The sequence below is a fragment of the Ischnura elegans genome, chromosome 4 (assembly GCF_921293095.1).
Source record: "Ischnura elegans chromosome 4, ioIscEleg1.1, whole genome shotgun sequence".
NCBI lineage: Eukaryota > Metazoa > Arthropoda > Insecta > Odonata > Coenagrionidae > Ischnura > Ischnura elegans.
Window position 1 is genome coordinate 110667911 of NC_060249.1, and position 25149 is coordinate 110693059.

Consider the following 25149-nt stretch of genomic DNA (forward strand, 5'->3'; position numbering starts at 1 on the left):
TTGAGCTTGAAATAGGGAAGGAGCTGCAGCCGCTTCGGAAGCCATTTACTTTCCTGCAAGGGGCGTTCAAAAATTTATGAGAATAACAGCCATCCGGAGGATTCCCGTAGATGTATTTCCAAATCATCTAACCCGTTCTATAGCCATTCCATCCTTGTGAGGAGATAATATCATTGAGAAATCATTTCAAGAGCTGAGTTTAATCCTGTATTACAAATCCATCAATTATCATAGACAAAAACACCCTATTTTATTGATTGGAACCTGGTTATTTCTTCAGAATTGGACTTCGTCCTTAAAGAAACCTATACATCTCTATCCATAATGTGAACATGTGTGAAATTTATGAAGTACAGCAATCGAAAACCTTCAATTGATTTCGTAACCTATGCAGTAGCAAATTCTGCTCATAAAATCTATGGAAAAACATTTTGGCAATTATTTTCGAAAAATGTCAATTGAAACCGGATAAATGGAATTGAGAACATCATGAATTCAATAGCAATATTTTAATGAAAGATTAAATATCAATGTGAGCTAAACAAAATTGACCTAACTCAATGATTAAGAACATACTGGAGGCAACATAATGAAAGAATCATACTTTCGATAATTTTATAAAGCCCTTTCGGCCATGTAATGACTTTGAATTTAACATCTCAGGGTAATTAGAGAGCCTTATCAATCTTTAAGTATTTTCCTTTTTAGTATTGAGTTTTTTTTAATCAATAATATTTTTTTATTCAGGGTAAGTGATGGCCTTACATAAGTTTTTTCAATAAAAGAAAGATAGAAAAATGAAGAATTTTCATACTTGTGGTCAATGAAAATAAGTGGAAAGGAGACGATGATGATTCTGGCACTATAGAGGACCACTATAGCTCCTTTATCGAGCGCTGTTGAAGCACACTTGTTGCGCAAGATTGTTAGCTCGGGGGCGAATTCTGTGCTCACGGGAGTGCTGCTGCACGCGTGATTGCTGCTTTAGTCTTACTACGCGTGAAAAATCCTGGGTATTTACTGCTGGCGATAAAGAGTCCCTTTACTTCTCCAAGAGAACACAGTTATAAATTCATCTCAGTTCAGGGACAAGTTGAAACTATTTTTCTCTTCCCATAGGATGAGAATCATGAATAATGGCAGAAGGTCTTAGATAAAAACTGAAAAAAAATATACGAAATTATTTCATAGAAAATGAAGTTTTATTTTAACGCCAGTGGGACATATACTGGCAAGGAGGAATTCGAATAGTCGGGTTTATTCATAAATGTTTAGCAAGTTTCGAATATTCGATTTAGGTATTAAATATTATATTATTATAGCAACTGTTGTTTTTTAAATAATTTTTTTCAATGTAATTGGGTATTTTATTCAAAGCTATTACATATGTATATTTTATGAAATTATTTATCGGATCGCTATGCTTTTAAAATTACGTTATTTTACCTCTGGTCCATGTATAGATAAGTTCATAATTGAATCACGAAATTGAAGTAATAAACATTTTGCTTTAACAGGATATGGATTCGTTTTTATATTTACGTCACTGATTTTGGACTCAAGTCGATAATTAAAAAAAAGAGTTCAATTTATCATGAGAGGTATTATCATTAAAAATATATTCTAAAGTAAGTTTCTAAAGCCATTTTATATTATTCTTTATATTTTGAAATCGTGTTTGCCCTTGGAAATTATATTTATTCTTCCTTTTCAGTATCAAAGAGGTTAATATGCGAAGTACTGGGGAAAATCTGGCTTCAGGAATCAATTAAGTTCATTAAATTTACCGTGATAAATACAGTTGCTTGCCGCTTTTGAAATCGGTCCAAATGTGAATAAAAAAACATATTCCTCATTTTCTACCCCCTCTAGTTGTAAATCAATGTTTATGCCACTCTGTGTTTGATACTTTGAAATTAATTTTGCTATATTTGCATAATTAATTCTTCTAATGAGGAATCAAGAGGAATATTACGTGAATACTAGTTGATTTTGTGAACATAGCAAACATTAACTGCGTACATTTGGAATATTGGAGTTTTATTTGCAGTTAAAATTAGAGAAAGATATGCGTGATAAAAATAAAGTTTAAAGCAGCAATGAAATTCCTTTGAAGTTGTTAAATTGGTAACGGAATAAATATAAAGCTTTGCATTCACCATTCACTTCAATATTCCATCAGAAACGGAAAAAAAAACTTCAAATATAATTTTTATTGCTTCTTATGCTCCCGATGAGTCTATTCAAATAACCAACTGTAGACGACGTAAAAAGAGGTGGTATTCCAATTGAACTCGATATTAAAGTAAAATGGAATTAAAGTAACTTAATTATTCAATTAATATAAGCCTCGAATTGCTGTTTAAATATACTTAAGTTCAAAAATCCTTCGCAGAAGTACCGATAGTTAATGCACCAGTAATGGTTTTAACCGCAGTAGAAATCACATTATTAGTGTATTAGCCAATAGTATCAAATGAAAAGAGCGTGTACCTAAAAAAATTACGGTTTCAGATGTTTGAGAAGAAAGAATAGCTTATGATGTAACCAGGTATGAGTTAAAATTTAATACACAGTAGGTATTCCGTAGAAATGAATATTATTTTTCCCTTTAAATAATTTATTACTTTCATTAATTCACGGATAAGGATCTGACAGACGGGTTACTGTACTTGACGTACTCTCAGCAATATACTCAAATGGGGATCGGGTAGACTCTGAAAAATTTTATCCATCGCCGAATTCACACACTGGCCCACAAGAAGGGAAGTCAATACTAGGCACTTCACCAACCCGATACCCGAAATATTTTTCAATTGAATAAAAACCGTGAGTCCAGTTGCGGAAATTAAAAATAAAATGACGGGTTTTCTATCACGATTGCAGAATTGCATTGGTACTTGTATTGTACTTAGGTTTACAAAAGAAAACAAGTGCGTGGCTCACCATCATGCTATGTTGATTGAAATACCATTTAGAAAGAATTCTCCAATCCTAGGGGCGTAAAGATCACTCCAAGGATGTGCAATAGAAAAAAACTGAAGTGAACACTCCGGAAGTGCCGACAGAAGTGAAAACTTGATTAACGTGAACACTTTTGAATGTAAGGAAAAAATCTCCACGTGTTTGCTTTTTTATATTTCTACAATATACAATTGTAAACACTTCACATTTATAAATTGATTTTATGGCACAAGATTCAAATAAGCTACTCAAATTGAACGTTTTAAAAGAAATTGAATTATATTGTACTAACCTTCACTATTCTTGTATCGAGTACACTCTCCTGCACGAGTATGGACTGGTGACGGTGATGTGAGTCTAATGATTTGTACCCCTCAACAAGTACTGTGTATATAGCGAGTATACTGTGTATATACAGAATATACAATTACACATATATTTAGTTGCGGTGATGGTGACGGTGATGCGAGTCCAATGGTTTGCACCTCTCCACAAGTACCGTATATATAGCGAGTATACTGTGTATATACCGACTATACATAATTATACATATATGTAGTAGCGGTGACGGTGACGCGAGTCCAATGTCTTTTACCCATCTACAAAAGTGCTCAACGCGACATAAGAAGTTTTCACTTCAAAATTATGATGCAGTTACACGACGAAAATCTTAATAGTTTGATAGGAATGGAAGAGAAAAATGTTGCTGGTATGGGATGCAGGTAATAGAAAGCGTATGGAAGCCAGAATGGCAATGAAGCCCTGACCATTAATTTCGATGAAGATGGCACTAGACGGTGCAGGTGACGCCTGTCCCACGTCTGTGAACGCGTCAAGTAGAGGTGTGGGAGAGGAGAGGCCGTTGGTGGGGGAAACGGCTTCCCTTCTCGCCCTCACGGTGCCATGACAGCTGATATGGGAATTTGACGAGGGTGGTGTGAGGTTGAGCAACAGGGATCTTGGGACCGCGTCAATCAAATGCATGTGTAACCAGTCTCTGGGTGCAAGGAGCCGTTAAATGCATATTTACCATTTATGGAGAAATGTCAAATGCGTTAAATTTGATTGAGACACGAAATTGTTTGCTAAATTCAGTTTGGCCAGGGAACTCCCGGTAATTATTCAAAGTGCAACTTGTGTTTTGATTCGTCGACGAAGATCCGAAATATTCTGTTTCATGCTGTCTGCATTAACTATTTTCCACAATTCAGTAGGTACCGATGGAAATCTTATTTTGCATTCTAAATCTAATAATAATTGCGTTTCTGAGCTCTCAGTATGGTTTCTCTTTTGTTTGAATGCTTAGCCCTTTAGTACTAGTTGACAGATGTCAGCCTTTTATTGATATCTGAATTTGAAGCTTCAGCTACCCTTCTGCCCGAATACGTTGGAGATTTGTCCTTTCACATTATATTTTGGTGCTTTGCATATGTTTTCCAGCTTAGGGTCATAATTATGTGGATTTGAGGGTTGATAATTCCAACATTATGATGGGATTGCCATATTGGAAGCTGCTAAAGTTAAAGATTTGTTTTAATTATTTTGACTGTGATAATAATCGCCATTTCAATGCGATAGTAGCCCATTATTCCTCGCAAGTTCAAGGTGAAAGATTTCATAAGTAATGTGATGAATTTATATGAAAAGTGGTCCTATGCAATTTATGGAGGAATTAATTTCCAAATAATGGCTTACGAAGTCAAAAACCTCTCTGACATTCTGACATAATAAATATTGGAGACCAATGTTAGCACGATAACTGAAACAGAATTTCATTGCTCATTACTATATGAAATAATCAATTATAATAACCAAAGAATGTACGGCATGAGGTCCACCAACTGCTTTGTGATAATTTTTGTTGTAGTGAAGGAAAATTTATGCGTAACGATTTCGGCATTTAAGAAAATATAAAAATAAATATTTCAAGCTAATTTGTGATAGGCAGCTCTAATGGGAAAATCTGGGAAAACACCGGAAGTTCAGGGAAGAGAAGGCAAACGACTGAGCTGAAAAAGAGTTAATAAGCGTAAAAATATCTAAAACACACTGTTTACATTGTAATGACTATACAGGCACTGAAAATGATAATTCGATTTTGGATTCTGAGAAAATCAATTGTTCTAGCTTGCACCATTAAGAGTATGTATGACTTTGATCGCATTCAGGGCGTTACTTTTGAGTCATTATTGTCGGTCCAGATAGTGTTTGAGTATGCACTGTCTGGCTAACCAAGGCGAACTCTTTTCGCCTATTATTAACCCCTTAACTGAAATTAAGAGTGATGTTGAAATAGCAGGTTCATGCCATACCATCGTCAAAACTACACCGATGTATCGTGTCACTTTTCTGAAATACCTACACCTTGGCCCCCTTTATATCCATGCACCATATCAGTGGCGTAACCATAAATATGCTTTGGGGGGATAGAGGAGCCCGGAGGGCAACCCCGGTTCGGGGAAAATTGGAATGGTTTGGAGCTACGGTTTCAGCGACGGAAAAAGCGACGAGCCGAGTGATGACAAAACGTGACGGGAATCCTCGTCACTGGGGCGATCGCGAAAAACAATCGCGCGCGACGATCATTTCCGAGGGATCACTCGAGCGATCGCTGAAGTGAACACTTGTAAATTACGTAAAAAATGATCGTGTGATTCAGGCTATAGCTACTATTGAAAAAATAACTATAAATTTTAGTAACGGTTTTGTCCGTGCTGGTGACTTTCCGCGTGTGGCGATTGGGAGCAACAAAGTGAATGGCTGCTCTGGTGTCGTCAGTTACGATGGTGGCCAAAGATTGTTTCCGGTGAGGAAAGGCCAAGTTAGGGAGGAAAGTTCTTGCTTGGGAGGGCGGGTTTAGGAGGTACGGCGCGGGCGCAGTCGTTTGAAGAAGGGGTGACCGTTGTTATTTGGGTTCATTCCATCCGGGTGTGGGGTTAGCGGTGAGAATCGCCTGCAAGGGGATCAAAAGATAAGTACCGTTGTACTGGTAAGGATTTTAAAGCTATGCGATCTCTGAAGATCGCAAAGAATGATAGCCCATGCATAAAATTTGGTACTGATAGGAAATACATTGGATTATATTACGTGGGTACCAGGGGCGTAGCCAGGAATTTCATTCGGGGGGGTCCACTACCGGGGGGGAAAAGTTTTGAAAATCGGGGTTAGTACTAAGTATTGGGTTTTAAACTAATTTTAACACTTTTCATAATCGAAAAAACTTCATTTGTTAAAGAATTTTTTTTTGTAAATTAATGATATTTTAATGTTTTGCTTTCTTTTATGAAGAAAAATTATTGAGTTTTTATCTTTCTGGGGGGAGCGGACCCCCTGAAACCCCCCCCTGGCTACGCCACTGTTTGGTACGTTTCATACACCTCACCATTTGCTTTATTTTTTCTATTTGCATCAATTTTTTCCTAGGATTCGTCAGACACCTTGAGAGCGTTATTCTACTTTATTTATGCCATAACTGTCAAAGGCGATCCATGGAGTCAACGCTTTGAGTGCTCGGCTGGATTGATCATATCTGATGACCTCACGACCCGGTTTCTATGTTTTAATTTGTGCCGGCGCTCATATTTTATTGCGTTGAAAACGAAAAGTAAAGTTAATAATATTAACTTGTTAGGCAGTAATTTCGTGTCTTATAGGGCAGGGCGTGAATGTTGTGCTGTGGCCTTTTTTGGCCGTGAATGTATGGAAAAAAATAATGTCTGCAAACATAATTAGATATTGATTAGTGAACTGAATTGGGAATACGACTTTCTAGCATTTAAGGAAATATAATTTCGTCTTTGTGCGTAAGGAAATTAATTTTCAGCCCAATTACAGGATTTTTTATTACTATTCTGATTTTTCCTATAGTTGACGTTATACTTACGAAGTTTCTCTTGGGATAGGTGATCTATGCATACATGTTTTAATGGAGCGAAATAATAAGGAGGATTAATGGGCTGAGGGAAATTTGGATTATTACAACAGATTTAGGAGATAATTTAAAATTTAAATTTCAAATCAAATTAATCAGCTCTGACGTAGCTAAGCGTAGGTAGTGGATAGTGATTTATTAACTCTGCGCCCGTTAAATTTCATAATTGCATATTTACCTAGTAAAAACCTCAACCTAATGTTTTCATCTCCTTGAGGGAAGGGTGAAAGCCAACTGTTGCCACACGATGAATTTTGAAACGTCATGGAAACCTTTGTGAGACGTAAAATATTTTCGCCCCTTTTCGTAAAAACCACGGAGGAGGTGAGGTAGAAATCATGACTTTTAAAAGGGAAGTCCGCTACCCACCCGCTTTGACTGCTTTTCATGCTCACGGTTTTTCATTCCCCTTAATCTCGGGGATCCAGGATATTAAACCACGCTCCTCAGGAGGGAAAAGGGATTTCTTTTGGGAAACAAAGAAGCTTTCTTGTGTAAACATTTTTTTCATTCTTTTCGTTTCATTTCTCGACCGGATGTGGGAAGAAAGGAGAGGGAGAGAGTGCAGAAATAATATTCACTTCTTATGCGGCGTAAAAAGTTTTTTTTTCCCTTTCGTCCAACCGCTACATTTTTTTCTATTGTTTCTTCTGAACACCCTGTGCGAGAAATGCAAAGAATGACTGTGAATGATAACTCTGTGCCGCCTCAAGAAAGACCGCGTGTCATTTTACGCTTCCAGTCAACTGATTGTCTCACGGAAAAGGCATGGTATTTCAAACCCGTTTGAAACTTTTGTCCCTAATTGGTTAGAGGAAGAGTAATTGGCGGTTATCTTTCCCTGAAATATAAAAGATACATGCAATGTATTGGGTTACACAGAAGGTTCCATGGTGCATGCAAATATTACTTTTAAAAATATATTTACATATTGAAGTTTCTCGGACACCGAAAAATTTTATGAAATTGCTATAAGCTTAAGTGAGAATAAAAAGGTATTTGATATAAAAAGGGTGTAACTCGTGTGGTAAATTTAAATCTGTTTACTAAAAGAATATGCGTGGAGGATGTAGGTGATAGGGAAATAATGTACGTAATATGGTTCCTAAGAATTATACAATGACTATATATAGCCAAGGTGTTCTGTGGCAGGTTTCATTCAATCGTGTAATTTTACGCATATTCTCATCATAATCTCTAATCATTAGCTGGAATTCTTCTGGTATGCGTGGTTTGAAATTGATAAATATCTTCAATACATACATCGTAAACACTCATTATATCAGAGGTAATATGCTCCTGTACATCCTGCATGGATAAAAATGTTTTTATTTCGTTATAGCATGTTCACTTGCTTTGCTTCCTTAAGAACATTTATTCCTTTACTTAATTAATAGTGTAATCAAGGTGGTAAAACATGATACAACTTTGGTCACTGTCAATCGTTTTCTATGTGCGAAGGAACCTAAATATAATACATGAACATTTCAGTTTCCAACTTATGAGTTATTAAGTCAATATGGGAATTTACTTAGACTTTTGACCATTTTATTCACTATTAAAAAACAAAATCATAGATTTTTGCGATATTTATTTTGATAAACTGCGGTAATAAGTTATTGGAAGTGAAAATTACCGGAAAATAGATAATTTGAATAAATCATGCTTACTAGAGAGATCATCTAAAGTAAATAATTTATAATATCTTGATACCAAATGGCGTTCCACCTTTTATGGTACAGGAATTTCAAGTATGAGGAGGGTCAAAAAACAGTTTTAGGTGATGATTTAGTAGGTGAGGAGGGAAATAGGCTGGCTTTGGGGAAATGAGCAAAGGGAAATGAAGGAGTAAATACGCAATACTTTTATGAGAGAGGATCCCGAAAGATCAAACACGCACTTGTACAAACTCTCGCACACCTTTCCATCCACCTGAGTCGCCCAGGGTCGAGGCTGTATCGATCCCTCGAACCCTCCGCCCCTCCCCTCCCTCCACCCTTCACCCACCTGTCCCTCTACCCAGAGAACTCCCTCCCCCTTCCACCTCCAACCGCACACCACCTCAACATAGCCACCTCAGAAACCCATCCCAGGGATTTTATTCTTAAGATGACGCATCACTCCCGCTTCACCGGTCAGTCTTCTGGACCCATTGTTTACTTAAACTTACGCTATCATCTTAAAATTTCAGAATTTGCCTCTCTTGCTAATTGGAAAACATAATCCCAATGGGTTCTTGACTGTGCGTCCTATTTTTATTATTATTTAATAACTATTTATAATTATATTTTTGAAATATTTTATCGAGTTTATAATTTTATTAATATTTATTTTTAAATTGTTATTATACAAAGGATTTTGTTTACGTAAACAAATATTCTTTCTGGCTCGGGCGAAAATACAGTTAGCATCGTTGAAATTTGTATTTCAAGTTGAGTATTATTGTTCCAGGATTTTATTTATGATTAAGTTCTAAGAACATGTATTTGGTGACGCCAACTTAATGTCTTAGAACTGCGAAGAACCCTTAAATGTCACACTTGGAATACAGAAAAACGTTGACAAGACATTAAAAACACTGAAAATTTCCATGGATGTCTTAACTTTATGTCATATAATTCGTTTTGATAAAGAATAAAATACGAGCTGGTGAGTGGGGTAATTATATGTCTTCTTAAGATATTCGAGGGTGAGTATCTCAGGGCATTCACGCTCAATGTTTGTTTATCTTGAAGAATTGATTCTTTTAAATTTACGCTCACTGAGAAATTCACGGTTAAAAACTTTCAGGTGATAGCACAGCTCACGTCAGACTCATTGACAGGCAGATGAGTAACAGAAACTCGGGGTACAGGAAATAGCTGTTTTCCAAATTTAATTAAATTTAAATAAAAAAGTTAATTTTTTGCCAAAAACATGCCTTAAATCTCATAATTCCCTATACGACACCACCAAATTGTCGTAGAGTCACGATTTACTGCTTATTCAAAGGAAAGAATTTTCTTAGGGCATAAATATTGAATTATTCCCATTTCTTTTTTTTTATTTAAAGTTTCAAAACTGTCAAAAATCAATTTATGGGTTACCACTAAAGTATATTTTGTAATAGTGAGATAGATGTGCCTTGATTATGATAGGAAGTTTCGTGTCAATTCTGATACGCAGTATTTGAGATAAGATAAGTAATATTTTTTTGTATAACTGTCGCATTGTTTACATTAAAACTAATAAAAAAATAATAGGGAATAATATGAGATAAGGTTTGTTTTTCTAAAGGCGTATTATATACATCCTGAATAATTCAAGAAGTCGCAAACTAGTTGTTTGTCAGAAAATTCTAGTGTCCTCCTAGCAATATCCTCTTCTTACTGCTGACGAATGGGAATGTATTAAAGTTCCTTTCAAGCGGTGAAAATATCGGGGATAAAGACAGTGATCACAAATGCGTAGACTTTAACTTTATCCCCTGACCAATAGCACTAGTTCAATTAAATATCGTTATGAAATAGCAGAATTATAGATACCTTGATTCGTGTACACAATGAACGTGTTAAAAATATTCAAGAGTAGATTGTATTCTACAAAATACTGTTTTAAGTTGCCAAGAACCAGGAAAAATAACCATTTGTAGAAAAAACAGTAATGGTCGTTACAGCTGAATGTTGTAGCCGATTATATGAGGGGGGTTTTACCGTTTATATATTAAACACTGGATTTGCGGTTGATATTTCACCCAAATTAGGTGTTGCTCTCTCCCCGGGGAAATATACGCTGAATATTTACCTGAACCAACCTAATTAAAACGCACCTTGGAAGCCGTAATAAATCAGTTTTTAATTCTGTTCATCTCAATTTTTATGCAATTTTTCTCGGGATATTCGGGTAAATAATCGAGAATTTGTTCTTTTCCTCTCTTTTTTATTCGTAATCCACATCTTGGCTTGAGTTGGTGACTATACTCAAGGGTCGAGGAAAATGCACGTGCAATAGAAAAAGTTAATATTTCAAGTAGAATAGAGACTATTTATCTTATGTTCCTATGAAATTGACCTGACACTGTACGCGTACGGGAACGCTATTTAAATACTTATTTTGGAAGATAGAGGTGACAAGTGAGTAAAACACATAATATTGGATGGAATTTTCACTTTACACGTCACTGCAATCATTATGCATCAGACTGGTTTATTATAAATAAAATGGGCTACAATATAGGACATGAAACTATATACTTGTTCAAAAAATGACCCTCGAGCCCGTAAGTAGCGTGCATCCCTTTCATAGTAAACACATTTATCATTCAGACTCGAATACGTGGGGTAACCCTCCTTTGTGTAAGCTGGGCTGTGCAGCTGATGCCTAAGGAGTATACGAAGCGTTTGTGTGTTGCAAAGTATTGAATTTTGAGGCTTTTTATCCCTGTGTTTCATTTTCATCAACATACTATCCCGCACACCGCATCAATGGGCGAATAGCGGCCAGTCCCAGGTCACCAGCCGTTAACATAAAAAAAGGATTGCGCGTGCGAAGTTCTGCCAGGTGAATAAAGAATGCATATATCTATCCGGTCGGTTAACATAAATTTATCGTTGCTGCGGCACGCAGAAATATAAGTAGTGAGATTCTTCATCCAAGGTAGGCACAAGTAGTTGCATACGGCCATTGGGCGATTGAATCTCAAAAATAATGAATTCATTTTTGTGCATTTTATGTTTTTCCTTTTAATTAGCTATTTCTATAAATTAATTTTTTTATAGATACTTGGATTCTATACATATACATACAGAGTAAGGGTAGATTATTAAGTTTTGAAGGATGTTTATGCTTGAAATTATTTACGGTCGATAAATTCTCAACTTATTTCTCTTATTTACAATAAGCGTCATATTTTGATTTTAATCATTATCGATTTTTTTAGATTTTGCTATAGATATTTATTCTCTAACTATGACTGTACTCACAAATCATGTAGACGAAGATTCTGTTACATTATTATTCAATCTCTAGATTTTCATGTATTTTGAAAATAAATTGCAATATTTTGTGTAGAAAACGTGCATTCTTAAGCTATGAATTACTTAACTCGTTTTCTTTTTCATTTCCTCCTGTATGATTTTATCAAAGTTTTGTAAGTAATTTAAAATCTCTGCCTGAGTACAAAAACTTTCATTTTAGACGTAAGACAGAGAGTACACCATAGCGTATTGGTGTTTCACCCTGGGATTAAAAAATTAAACGTTAGAGGTGCGAAAACATCTATGTGGCATGGAATCACTTAGCTTCGTTGATGTTAATACTCTTCACCAAAGAAGCCCAAGCTTAAACTTCTGCCATGGTGTAGATGACAAGGATGTGGTGTTTCACCCCATCCTATTAGTCAGAAGGTAAACAAGAAAACGAGGAAGCGTTGTCTTCCCTTCACCGGCTTTGCAACCTTGACCTTGGCAGAAGGACCTCTCAAATCCTATAGCTCATCGGAGGGGGATGTGGTATGTTTTGATGGCGATGGAGAGGCAATATAAAGAAAGAACTTCGGAGGAACAATTAGGCTCTATCTCTGATAAGTAATGTCATACAAGCCTTACAAGCATTTTTATCCTTACAGAAGGGGAAATTTGTCAGGCCCCCGATTATGTTTTAAGAATTTATCTTCAAAGTGTAAAATAAAACTTACAAAAATTTCCTTATTCAATACATTTTGTATAAGCGCCAATAGGAACTAATAGATATAGGATCGAGCGTTTGCCGAACGGATAGATATGGGAATTCGTTTTTCCCCCGAAATCATAAAGGACTCTAATAAATGCTAGTCACAATTTTGTTTGGGCGTTTGCTTCTTATAATTAGACGGCTGGTGTCCTAACACCCCCTGTCACACGCCTTTTTTTAGGCAGCTTACGGGCAAGTATATAGATGTAGATGTAATGTATATTTTGTAAAACTGTCGTATTTCCAACCTGCTGATAATACAAAAATGAATTGTAATCGGTCGTCTATAGGTTTCAAAGGGATTGCCAGCAAGTTTTAAGTTACTGTATTATACAATTCCACTAGATCAAGCATAATGCAGCTCTCTATGCATCTCCATTTTGCCCTTGGCTAGCTACGTTTTTCGAAAGTAATACGTACCTATACGTTATTTTAAAAGACGGTGATAATAAAATGTGAAGAAAATAATGCTAAGTGAGGTGAAAAACATGCTGATACCTCAATACTTTTTGTAAAGTCATGTAAAAACTATGTTGTGATATGCCATGAATTTCAATTTAATCCATCCGATTACTTATTTTTCTTCATTATTACCTCATAAGTGTTGGATCCAATAAATTATAAATAACCAATAACCTATAGGTTATAGATATGTTGCTGAATGTTATAAGTTATTAGTCATATACAACAACAAATATATTTTCAACAATATTAGCATGCAACATCTTTTCAATGACCTAATAGTTATAATTTGTTATTTCACGAGGCTAAAACTTTTCAAATTTTCATTTAAAATAATCTTAGCCAAGAAAAATAGTTTTCAGCCAATATTAGTCTTTATGCTTTATGAATTTTTAATTTTTCATTGAATTTGTTTTGCTTATCTTATTATATTTATCAAACAAGACTGCACCATAGAACTATTGAATTTACGCCAGAGATGCGTTTTAACGTAAAGAGTTTTTTCACAGCGAAAACGCTAAAGAGTCTTCACATGATCAGTAAATTTGAATGTCACTAGTTCAGGTCGTGCAATTCATTTATACCATCATGTCACCAATTTTCTGTGCGCATTAGCAGTAAGTTTCTGTCTTGTTAATGTAATTGCCCTCATTAACTCCTGGAAATTCAATATTGTCAACAAAGCTCTGCTTTGCAAGCACTTCCAGGGAAACTTCGTCTGTTACTCTGCCGTTACATCAACATAATCACACAATGTTCAATGCTGACTAGCTAGTTTGATATTCCCTCTCTTGTCTTATTTCAGTGTTCATTCTTCGCTCTCTTTTCTTTATCCTTTAGTCTTCATCTTGTCTGCGCATGACGGCATATTTTTAATTGATAATCGCCACAGTTTTTTCACAATTTGGCCCTATAATACTAAGAACGATCGAGAAGAATTAATTACAGGTTTGACTATTTGATTTTCTCCAGATATACGTACGGCGTACCTAAAAGTGCATTCCTAAGTGATTGAATTTATACTGTGAATTTCCGGAGGACTCTCGTTTTAATATTCTATTGACAACTTGTAAATACCACGCTATGTCGCCAATTAATCAAATGTATAGCCTTATAGTAGTCATAAAGTATATTGGTATAAAAGTAAATGACTAGATCTTGCCATTTTACACAATCTCCTTAGTTTCTCATTGTCAAGAAATTGTTCTCAAATTTTAAAATTATATTTGAATGACATAAATGGTGAATATTTCAGCTGTATCAGTAGATTCGAATCAATTTCATTTATGATTTTTAAGTGATTTTTGATGGAAAATAGCAAAACGACATCCAAAGTTGTCCTTTTTAAATCGTTTCTATTCCAAATTTATACTGAAAATAAAATATCACGGGGCTGATAAAAATATTTATCATTAAAATAAAGTAATCCTGGTTCATACCGAGTAATCTTTTGACTCTTCCCTACTGATTATCTTAAACAGGAAGCACTCTATTGCATCGGCTTTCTTAAGAAAATTTTGCTCTGCCTAAGTTTTTTCCTGAAAGCGTTCTGTTATTTTCTTCACTGAAAATTAATTGAGCTAGAGTTGAATCCTTGCAAACAGAAGTGAGATATGATAATTATAAATATTTCATTATTGTTTTGATAGTAAAGGGTAGCTCAGTCATCCTTAGGCTCGCATAATGCATACCAATAATGAAAGTTATACTTAGCCAAAGTTGCTGCCAGTGTAAAGTAAAGAATTACGTTAATACAAATCAGAGAGAAGGACTGAAAGTTTTGGCAAATTTTTGAAGAAGGGAGAAGAATAGAGACGTAGAAAATTTATGGAGGATGAGGAATTGATAAAAAAATGTGGAAAAAATGGCTCCATAAGTGGCTTTCGCTCCACTTATGGAGCCATCATTACCAGAGCAAAAGAACTGTGTACTGGTTTAAGGGCGGTCACTCAAGTAATAATGTGTATTAGGTCTGAAAAAGAGACAGGACAGAATCCTGTGAGGCTTTTGTGTTGAGATATTCGTTTAAGATTATCCATGGTGATCTTGCGCGAACGCAGAGGTTAGTAGAGAGAGAAATCAGGGTGGAATTTTACGAAAGGAGAGTTTAAAGAAAGAGGATGAGTGATAATCCGAATCTTATAGGAGAATGAAAGAGTGAGAAAAGGAATTGAACAGGGGGTGGAGGGTTCCTTGGAGGATCAATATTCGCGAAACTCCGGATGACCTCATTGCAGCTTGGATGGCGGAATGCCGGAGTAAGGGTTGGAAGAGGAGCCTTTTAAGAGAACGGAAGTCGAACAAAATAAGGGGGCAGGTGACAAAGCAAATCGTGTCACACGCAACTCACAGGGAAGACGTTAAAAAAAAATAAAAAGCGATTTGAGGCAGTCTATTAACGAATGAGATTATAAAAAAAAACCTATTAAGTAATTGCACGATATATATGGAGAGAAATTATTATGTCGTAATTTTTCCAATTTCTTCAGTAGATTTATTAATGAAATTTCCCATAATTTGTTTCTGATACACACTAAAATCATTTTGGAAATTAAAAGATGTAAGTTAGCCGAGAAAGAGCAAAAAGTGCAAGGAAGTAGTTGCATTTCAGAAGATATTACATTTTAGTTTATCTTAGCGTTTCTATGGACGAAAAAATATTATTCTTGACATAGAATGCGGGCTTTACGTTTTGTAATATTGGCTTTTTTGTCGTTTGAATAGAATTACTTCATAATTCCTATGCTCAACGCATTATAAGATTTCATGCACAAAGTTGTGCTGATTGAAATGTATGGGAACACGTACGCAGGAAAATAATTGCATGCGTCACATCTTATGACAAGTTTTAGAAAGTCAAAGGATGCCATGATACCCTAATTTATATTTTTTCTTAGGTTTAAGAAGAATTTTTCTGGCTATTTCGCCTAAAACTACACGCATTAATGAAAAAAGCAGTCAAAATGGTGACATGGTATCAAGTTTTTGAAAATAGGTAATCCGTACGCTCCTCTTCTTTGGATAGTAATTCTTTATCAGTACTATTCACTAGAAAAGTTTTCCCAAAGTTTTTTGTCATAGTGATGAAGAAGAGGAGGGCATAAAATACTAGGGGTGATGCGACGGTCTCTATGGTAATGAGAAAAGTCATCGCCGGGGATATTTGGGCGTTACAAAGTAGGAAAGCTCTACTAAGGCAATATAAAGTCGTATCCGAGGCAGATAATAAAGAGAGTTTACTACACTGAACTTTATAGGCTGAATCAGGATGCTCGGAGAAATTTTACGTAAGCAAATAATTAACTTCGAGCTTCCCGTGACAAAGTTGCAAAGGAAGTTATTTTTCGTCGTAAGGAAATCTCATTAAAAAAATATTTGTCGAAAAAGAATCATTCAAAAATTTTCGAGAGTCGAGAATTATGTAGAAAGTTACTAAATTTCTTTCATAATTATATATTGTGCTGATCCGTTGATTATGAATGTGCAAGTTGTCATTAGTAAACTTTCAGCGAAACACTTGAAGCTTAAATATAGGTATAAAAATATATATTAATGGTTTTACCGTTTTTTTGCCTTCTCTGAGATAATTATGGTGCTTAAAAAGTATAATTGAAAGAGTTGGCGGTAATAAATTCAAAAATATTACATTCACGGTACATATAGGGTGCAAAAAGTCTAGCTTAGTTGCTAAAAGTATCCGCGCAAATAATTGTACCCAGCCAGCAGGAGTAAAATGTAAACCAGACTGTTACGTTGACATACATTATCTATCAAATACAAATAAAATTCCTAGCCACAATTCTTTGGGATGTCAATCTGAAATGGTGGATTTTGCTGATAAAACATGTTACATCCCAGTTAATAGATATTTAAACTCATTTATAGAAAATATGTATGCTTAATTGGATATAAATAAATACTTAAACAAAATGGTGTTTTCCCCATTTATTGACAGAAAAAACACATACTTGAGAATTAAATGTGCCTGATACAAGTCGTGCTAGTAAAGTAAATATGGTTAACGTTATACGAACATCCAGACAGACTGGTTTACCTTTTCCGGAAAAAAATGGTTATATTTTTGTAAAAGGATACTGCATGTTAGGAATGACAAAACAGTTTCACAAACTCTCATACAGAGTTTGATGGCACGCCAGCCCTTCCACCTTCGCGCATAATGAGTTAGGAGCCTCCTTTTTTCATCCCACGCCATGTTTGACTTGTAGAGGGAACTTCGCTAAACTTATGCAAAACCTTTTGGTGCCATAATCTTTTGGGACCACATCCTGGGACATCCAGCAGGTATTGACTCTCGAAGGAGATGAAGAGCATTAACATTGCCCTAGTCAGCAGCATCACGCACGGCCATAAGATTGGTCGCTCAAACACGCCATGGAAGTTGTAGAAGGGAGTTGCAAAACAAACATGTGGACATCTTACGAATTGCGCGGGTTCATGGGCTACCAGGCCTGAATGTTTACCTTGTTTACATTTCATTGACGCTGAGGGAGACACGGTCTCCCTCAGCGTCAATGGACACGCGGACATAGCTTCAGTAAAATAGAATGTGGGCCAATCAACTTCTACATTAATAAAAGAATATACTTAAAAAAACACATCATCATGCGGTGGAAAAATTGGTATCTAGAAGTACAGCCACGTGTTATAAAAAATTGTTACCAGTCACGGTTGAGAGCATTTAAAAAATATTATTTGAACAATTATATTTTTCAAAGGCATAAAAATTTTGAGCATCCAAAAAAGCGAATAGAAAAGATCAATTTCAATTAAATTCTGTTAGCATATTACTAAGGTTAATCTTTTATGCAGATGATGATGCAGGACTGAGATTTACCCCAGGTATTATTTTCTTCCACGGCATTAAACTTGCCTCCCTGTAGCACCATACTTTGGTAAATTATTTTAAAATGTATTCTCTCATAATGGCTGCTGAAATTTGATTTTTTTCAATCCTGATCTGAAATTCATAAACAATTATCGACTAACCATGTGCTTATTCTAATTTTCCTCAATTTATTGCAACACGGCGTTTTAATTCTCTCCTAACTATCCTAAGCACTGTGTTCATCAGGAAAGCAATGGCTCTCAACACTGTCCCATCCTTAGAAAATTCTTTTTAATTCACCACTTCCACTAGTTAAGAATGCTCTGCATCATTAGTGAATTTATTTCACTTTCTAAACATGTATTTCTCAAGTTGATATTATACCTGAACATTTAAAAATTTGAAACCAATTTTCTCCATTGTTGTGCCACCATTCTCTCCAAAGTGCTTACCGTCTCCATGCAACGGCAAATTTTGTATCAAGGCAATTCTGTGATCAAGGAATCTTGTGTTAAAGTTGCGAAATGATGACGGCTTAAGAATCTTTTAATACCTCCTTTTATTGCTACTTGTTTGGAACTAGCTTTGCTTACATTTTCATTAAAAAATAAAAACTTTGAAAACTGATTGAAAATAAAACAACTAAATACGCCAGAAAGGAGTCTTTGTCAACGCCAACTTCCCGGATTTGTCACTAACAAAACATCTTTACCCGCTTACTAGACGAAATAACACCGGGAATGACGTGGAAACTTCTTTTTCAAGACTACACTCGTTTTAATCCACGTAATTGATCTTTGTTTCCTCTCCGTCTCCTCTCTCGGTATGTGTTCCTCGGAGAAACAAGGGACTTCACGCCTCTCTTGAATGCGGCATCGTTTGGCCCAGTGGAGTCAGCGAAACGTGAAGCCTCGAGAACGACATCTCACTCGCCACTCCAGCCGGACCCCTTTCTTTGACATCCCTCCTCATTCCCGCGAGTGCGAGGGAGTCATTTGACCGGCGAGGTCCGAGAGCAGCAATCGGTGGGCACAGCACTCGGGTGGCACGTGTGGTGAGACGAGAGGAGAGACCCATTGCGGAGATGGGCAAACGCTGTCCTCTGTCACGACGTACACGGGTACCCCCGGGGAGTTTATTTTTATGTCTAGCGTGCACGCATTACTTTATCAAGTGTTGAGATACCTGTACGCACATTAGGGGGCTCCCCTCCTCGGTATAGTATGGTATTTGGAGGAGGCGATCGACAGCTGTGGTCATTTGTGACATGAGGGAAGGATATGAAAGGAAGGGTCGAGAGAAACCCGGCGTCGGCATTAGCCTGCGGATGACGAAAGTCGCCAAGGGGACCACGGCTTAACGTCCCATCCGACGGACGGAGTATTGCGCATGAAATGTCTTCCACATAACATGCAAACAAGGATCGGGCAATCATTTCCACCGCCGGGATTCGAACCCGAGCCCACGGGGAGGGAAGCCAACACTTTAACCACCACTAAAACCCGGTTTTCTCCATCTAGGTGGAAAGCATAGTGGCCGAGAAACGATAAAAACGATTGGGCCTCTACGTGTGCTTAATAATTATTGATACATATAATTTCATCTTCCGGCGAGGCGGAATGACCAATCTATTACCGAGCCTTAGTTAAAAATCATACCACCAGTGGTGTGGTTGTCTTTCTTTGGCTTTAGAATAAAATAGAGCGTCAGGTGCCTACTCTGGATGCGGCGCCAGAAGAGATGGCGTGACACTCACTCAAAAAGGTCCCTAGTGAAGTAAAGTAACACACGATTAGACAAAAGGATAAATATACTCTAGGAAACACAGAAAAATGGATGATTTGCATTTATTATTTCCCAAAATACTTTAGCTGCGTAGATGTAGTAAAAAGTTTTCTTAGTCCACCCAAGATTACTTACTTGGTAAGTAACATACCTATGGAGAGGAGGAAAATACGGATTGCTATGAATAATAGTAATGTGCTCTTCCTTCAAGAGAAGAAACTCAGCCTTATCTACGGCCACATGATGGTCCCCATGGGTTGTCCATTTTAAATTTACACCCACGATTAAAAACATGCAATCAAGTAAATTGCACGTCATATTATGTTTCGACAGTGGAGTGACACACCACTTCATGCACGATGTGGATTATTGGGTGGAACGGGTGGCACGGCAGTGAGGACCTTTCACGTAGGATAGATATCTTTCAGAGAGACACGGAGAACAGTACATTAAAACCCCACGATGTTTTCAAACCCGACAAAAACGATAAACTAAGAGGGAAATTTTGCCGAAAAGATAGGTGTATCAATTTTTTCCCCCAAACAATGAATATGCAAGGCTTAGTTAGAGCTTTTCCCTCTTATTTGCTCTCGGCTGTTGTCCTAATAACCCCCCACACATTCCTATTGAAGCGGCTTGCGGAGTAGTACAGGTATGTTGACGTAGATGTGTATGTGGAACGGCCGGATAGGAATAGGCCGAATAGCAATCAGTGCATGCCATGCATAGCGTTGGTAATCCGATAAAGGGAAGGAATGTAGGGGAGGTTTGGAGGGAAGGAGTGAAAATTTCACTGGTGTGCCACCAACCGCGGTCAACTCCCGAACTAAAATGTTCGAAAAACTTAGTTGACCGACTCAACGTCGCGATGGGAACTACGACACTATGCAATATTAAATATAATTACATATTAAAATGCAAATAATAATAGTGCACAAAGTATTCGTTATTTGGTAGTTAATCCAATAACTACCCAACGTCAAGGACTTGAGTGTCGTCGATAAATTGATAATTATTAAAATTTGTACTCCAGAATGTGGAGACGTTTTGGGGTGCAGTACATTATTTATTTTGGAAACTCTGGAAAGAGGAAAGTACGAAAAGCAATTGCAAGAGTGGGCTGAGATATGTGGAGAAGCGGAGAGAAGGATGTAGATGATATTTGCTGGAGTGTTGGTTTAGGTAGGAAATATTTAGGGAGATAAAAAGAGTATATACATAAGAATTCGGTCCTGCCAAAGCGCATTGGTTTGTCGGCATGTTCCGTAAAATCCACGTATTTCTTGACTCCAAACAGTTCAAAATCCACCAATTTCTTGGCTCCAAGCAGTTGCAAATACGAGCAGCAGAAAACATACGTTTGCTTTACAAAAGATAAATTCTCTTAGTACGAATGATTACATAGTGTTAGGAGACAAATTTAATCTATACTTTATTCAATTGATTTAGGTATTTTAGACACTCAGCGATAGTTAATGATGTAAGTAAGTGACTTTTGCATGCAGACTTTCATAAAGAGTATACCTTCGCAGCAATTTACAATTCGTATTTTTTTCTACTCCTTGGGCTGTCTCTTAGTTGATATTTGGCCTAGAAATGCCCCTCCATGTATCATAGTCTTTTTCTGGGCCTCAGTGGAACTTATCCTCTTTATATTCTGACTCTTTCTTTCCCTTCAATTCAGGCGCAGTCTTCTTCAGGGGCGTTTCCCTTCGTGTGAAATTGTACAATAGGTAATTGAGACTTAATTATACCACCGATTCAGGCGAAACGTTGCGATGGCAAAGTAACGATTATGACCAGTTGAAGCTACTATTATTGCTAGTATTTTTCTGACCGACAAGTTCAGACATGTAAAATGCTTGACTCTTTAAAAAGAGAACTATATCGTCAATCCTTTGCTTGATAGTTAGCAATGATGATAATTTTGTTTCTTTAATGTCTGTATAATCATTTAGCCCGTAGTCACAACTTAAATGAGGATCAAATATATACTCAATGTTTCAGGGAAATATTTTTATGTGGTACAAAATCTGGAAATGGAAATGGCGAGTTAGCAGAACCCCTAGTGTGATACCGACAACGCCTCTAATATCCCCCTTAATTCCGTTGTATCGTACCCATAATGGATGAAATACTTGATGCGTGAATATCTTGTAAAATATGTATTTTTGGGTAATTATTCCAAATTTATAGCCAATACATTACCTCAACGCGCTGCTTAACTATTGTACTTTTCGTTAGACCAACGTTTATGTTTCTCAACTAGATGAAAACCGGATGTCTCACTTAAGGTCCGTGAGCTTTTAGTCTCATTGATAGTTGATCTAACGAAATGAATGGAAACAAGTAAAGCAGAATAAGTATTGAAATATATTTCAGAAAGATTTTTTATTTTGGATTTTCACATACTGCGCACATTATTTATATTAAACAATGCTCTTTTAGTTTTAAAAACCGCTTGGTTTGCTCGTCGCAGCTTTATTTTTATTTTCTTATTTTGGGAAGCGCTTCAACCTCTTTTTCCCTTAGCACGCTTGTAGAGTATTATTCACACCTTTCGCCCAGCGATCTCATCATGTTATCGAGAGAATGCTTGTAGGGAGAGCCTATAAGGAGCTTGGAGCAGGTGCCTTTACATTATTACCGGCACTGTTGCCATCGTTTCCATAAGATCTCGCTCCGCTATCTTTCTCTGACTACATTGTCTCCTTTTTTTCTTTTTTCTTCGCCTCGACTCGATATCTTCCCAAGAAAATGCTTTCGGCATCTTTAAAGGTCTATTCCTCCCCCTCGCTTCTCCTCTCTTTTCGGGAATGGGTCAGGGGTGGCTCTAAGGGGTGGGCCGTAATGGCAAGGGGAGCCGCCGCATAAGTGGCCGGCGGCCCTCATTTTCGGGGTTCCACCCATGTGTTAGGCGTCATTTAGGGATACCGCATTCTACCCCTCAACCCCCTATTTTAGGGAAAATGTGGAAGTTTCGGTGGAGGATGGAAGGAAAGGGGTTGTCTTTTCCCAGCTGCTATGAGATCGTCTCTCTCTCTCTACTATGCCGACACCTGAACGACTTTCGGAAGCCCTTCTCAAGTCTACAACCCTTATCAACTTCTTTCCTTACCTTGGCTTGTTACTTCTTAAACATAATACCGAAAACCCAATGGCAACTATTCAGCCTCTTACATGATGATCCTACTATTCAATGCCATGAAAAATAGGTGTCCGGATTAATGTAGTGCAGGCGCGTGAATTATTCTGCTTGTCGTAGAAGTGGATGCGCTCAGCTTTACGAGTGCAAGATCAAGAATGTGGGCTAGGACTTGGTGCGTCTTCATGAAAAAACGTTATAGAAATGTTGGAAGTCAATGCCTCTTTTGATGTCATTTGTATCTTGGAATCATATTTGGCTCTTAAAAGCTTTAGCAAAATGAGAGGGTACCTTTTGAATAACATTAAGGCGTTCGTCTATCACATGGCGAATACGATGACAAAATTTATTACATTTCATGCGTTTCTTAAGAATTACTCATCGTGATTAAAATACACCAAGCTCTAAATATGTCGTTATTTTGAGTATTATTGAACCCTAGAAAAGAAGATGTGGCTTGGAAAGCAAATTATTGTATTATATGTTACCAAGTTTCTTTTCAAGAAATAACCCAGCAAATGAGCCAGAAAACTACTTCCTTTTCTTTATAAGTCCATGAAAAAGACCTATTAATTATGCTCATACAATATTCAATCGTATTATGCATAGAAATTTCTGAATTAACCTCTTTGGTATTATAATGCAATTATAATCAATTTTCTATTTCATTGTTCTTTGACTTTTAAAATTTTTTTCACGAAAAATTCAATTTTCCTTCTTGAACATGTCAAAAAAAGAGTTAGGATGGGTTATAGTAAAAATGTATGCTTTCAGTGACCATTTTTTGGTGTTCACACTCACGAAGGTTACTATGGGAAGGTTACTTAAGGGAAGGTTAAAGTGCTTGGAAATGTGCGGATACCTAAGTTTGAATAAGAGTAGTGTTTTCAGAAAACTACCATCGCAAATTCTCGTCCATTACATTACCTTTCTCCTAATCCGTTTCTAGGCAACGCTGACCTATATTCCCCATTTATGAGAAACATTCTCTACTGCCTTAGACCTGAAGCCTTTCAATATTTTTAGTAATTTTCTCCAAGTTAGTCCTTCTGAACCTCGCGTTACTGCCCAAAAATATCCTAAATTGAGACAGCAAGACACATCCAAGCAAATTTTTTTTCATTGAAATTTCCCGAAGCGAAGAATGAAAGGTGGAATAGATTTGGAAAACCATAAAAAAGGAAATCTTGCAAGTTCCACTAAGGTTACTAGAAACTTGCAGCATTTATTTTAGCTTTAACGGATTGGTTTGACCATATCTCACCTAAAACTACTGGCTTCACTAGTAACTTTTGGAAAACGAAAATTTTCTATTTTTTTAGCATGGAGAAAACGATTTTTTTCTGAAACGGTATAATTCACGTCTTTACCACTTTTTTATCACTTTATAACTTTCCTTGCTTATATTTCTATTTATTCTCCATTCTTAGGATGTAGTATTTCTACCACATATTAAGTTGTTGTAACTGTGATTGATGAGACCCGTTGCAGTAAAGAATCTATGTTAAAACTAAGATACGCTGGTATCGTTTTTAGATTGTAATTTTTTACAGCTGAAGATTATTTAAGTGCTCAATTTACCATCAAAGCCATAGGAGAGCAATATATATGATGATTCAAATCCACGATATTCCCTGCTCTAAATATTCAATCACAATGTTGAGTTGATAATTTAAATAAGCGAGTTTACGGTCTTAATAATAGAAGATTTATCTGTTTTACGTTAAGTTAGAATGTAATTTAGAAAAAACGCTGCTCGGCTTAGTGAAAAATGCTTTTGGAACTGAAAATATTGCCAATTTGAAATATGACGCAAAAGATCCACAGAGAAAAATCATATTTTTTCTCTGTGTACTTTCGCACGATTATGCATGGCGGGTGACTCCCGTAAAAGTTATCACCGCGGCAAGTCCCGGTATACTTAAAAAAATTGAAATATTATGGCTACATTACACATTTTTATTTTAGGTTCTAACTATATTTAAGCATCTATCCAAGTCTATCAAATATGTATAAATAGGTACAAACTACTTGTATTTGAAAACTTAAATTTTAAACACAAGTTCCCGTAACACCGTTTGGCTTGCTGAAAGTAGGTGTCATACCGTTAGTTGTTCATAATAATATATAATTTTAAAATATAACAACTACGATCAGCGTACCAAATGGTTTTAATGATATTAGTACCTTTTTAATAGAAATTCGATAGATTAGGAGAAGGAAGATGCTGAAATAAAGTTCGATTTTAATGCACGGAACTAAAATAATCATGAATTTCAAATAATAGCAGTATTCTATTTTTTGGAA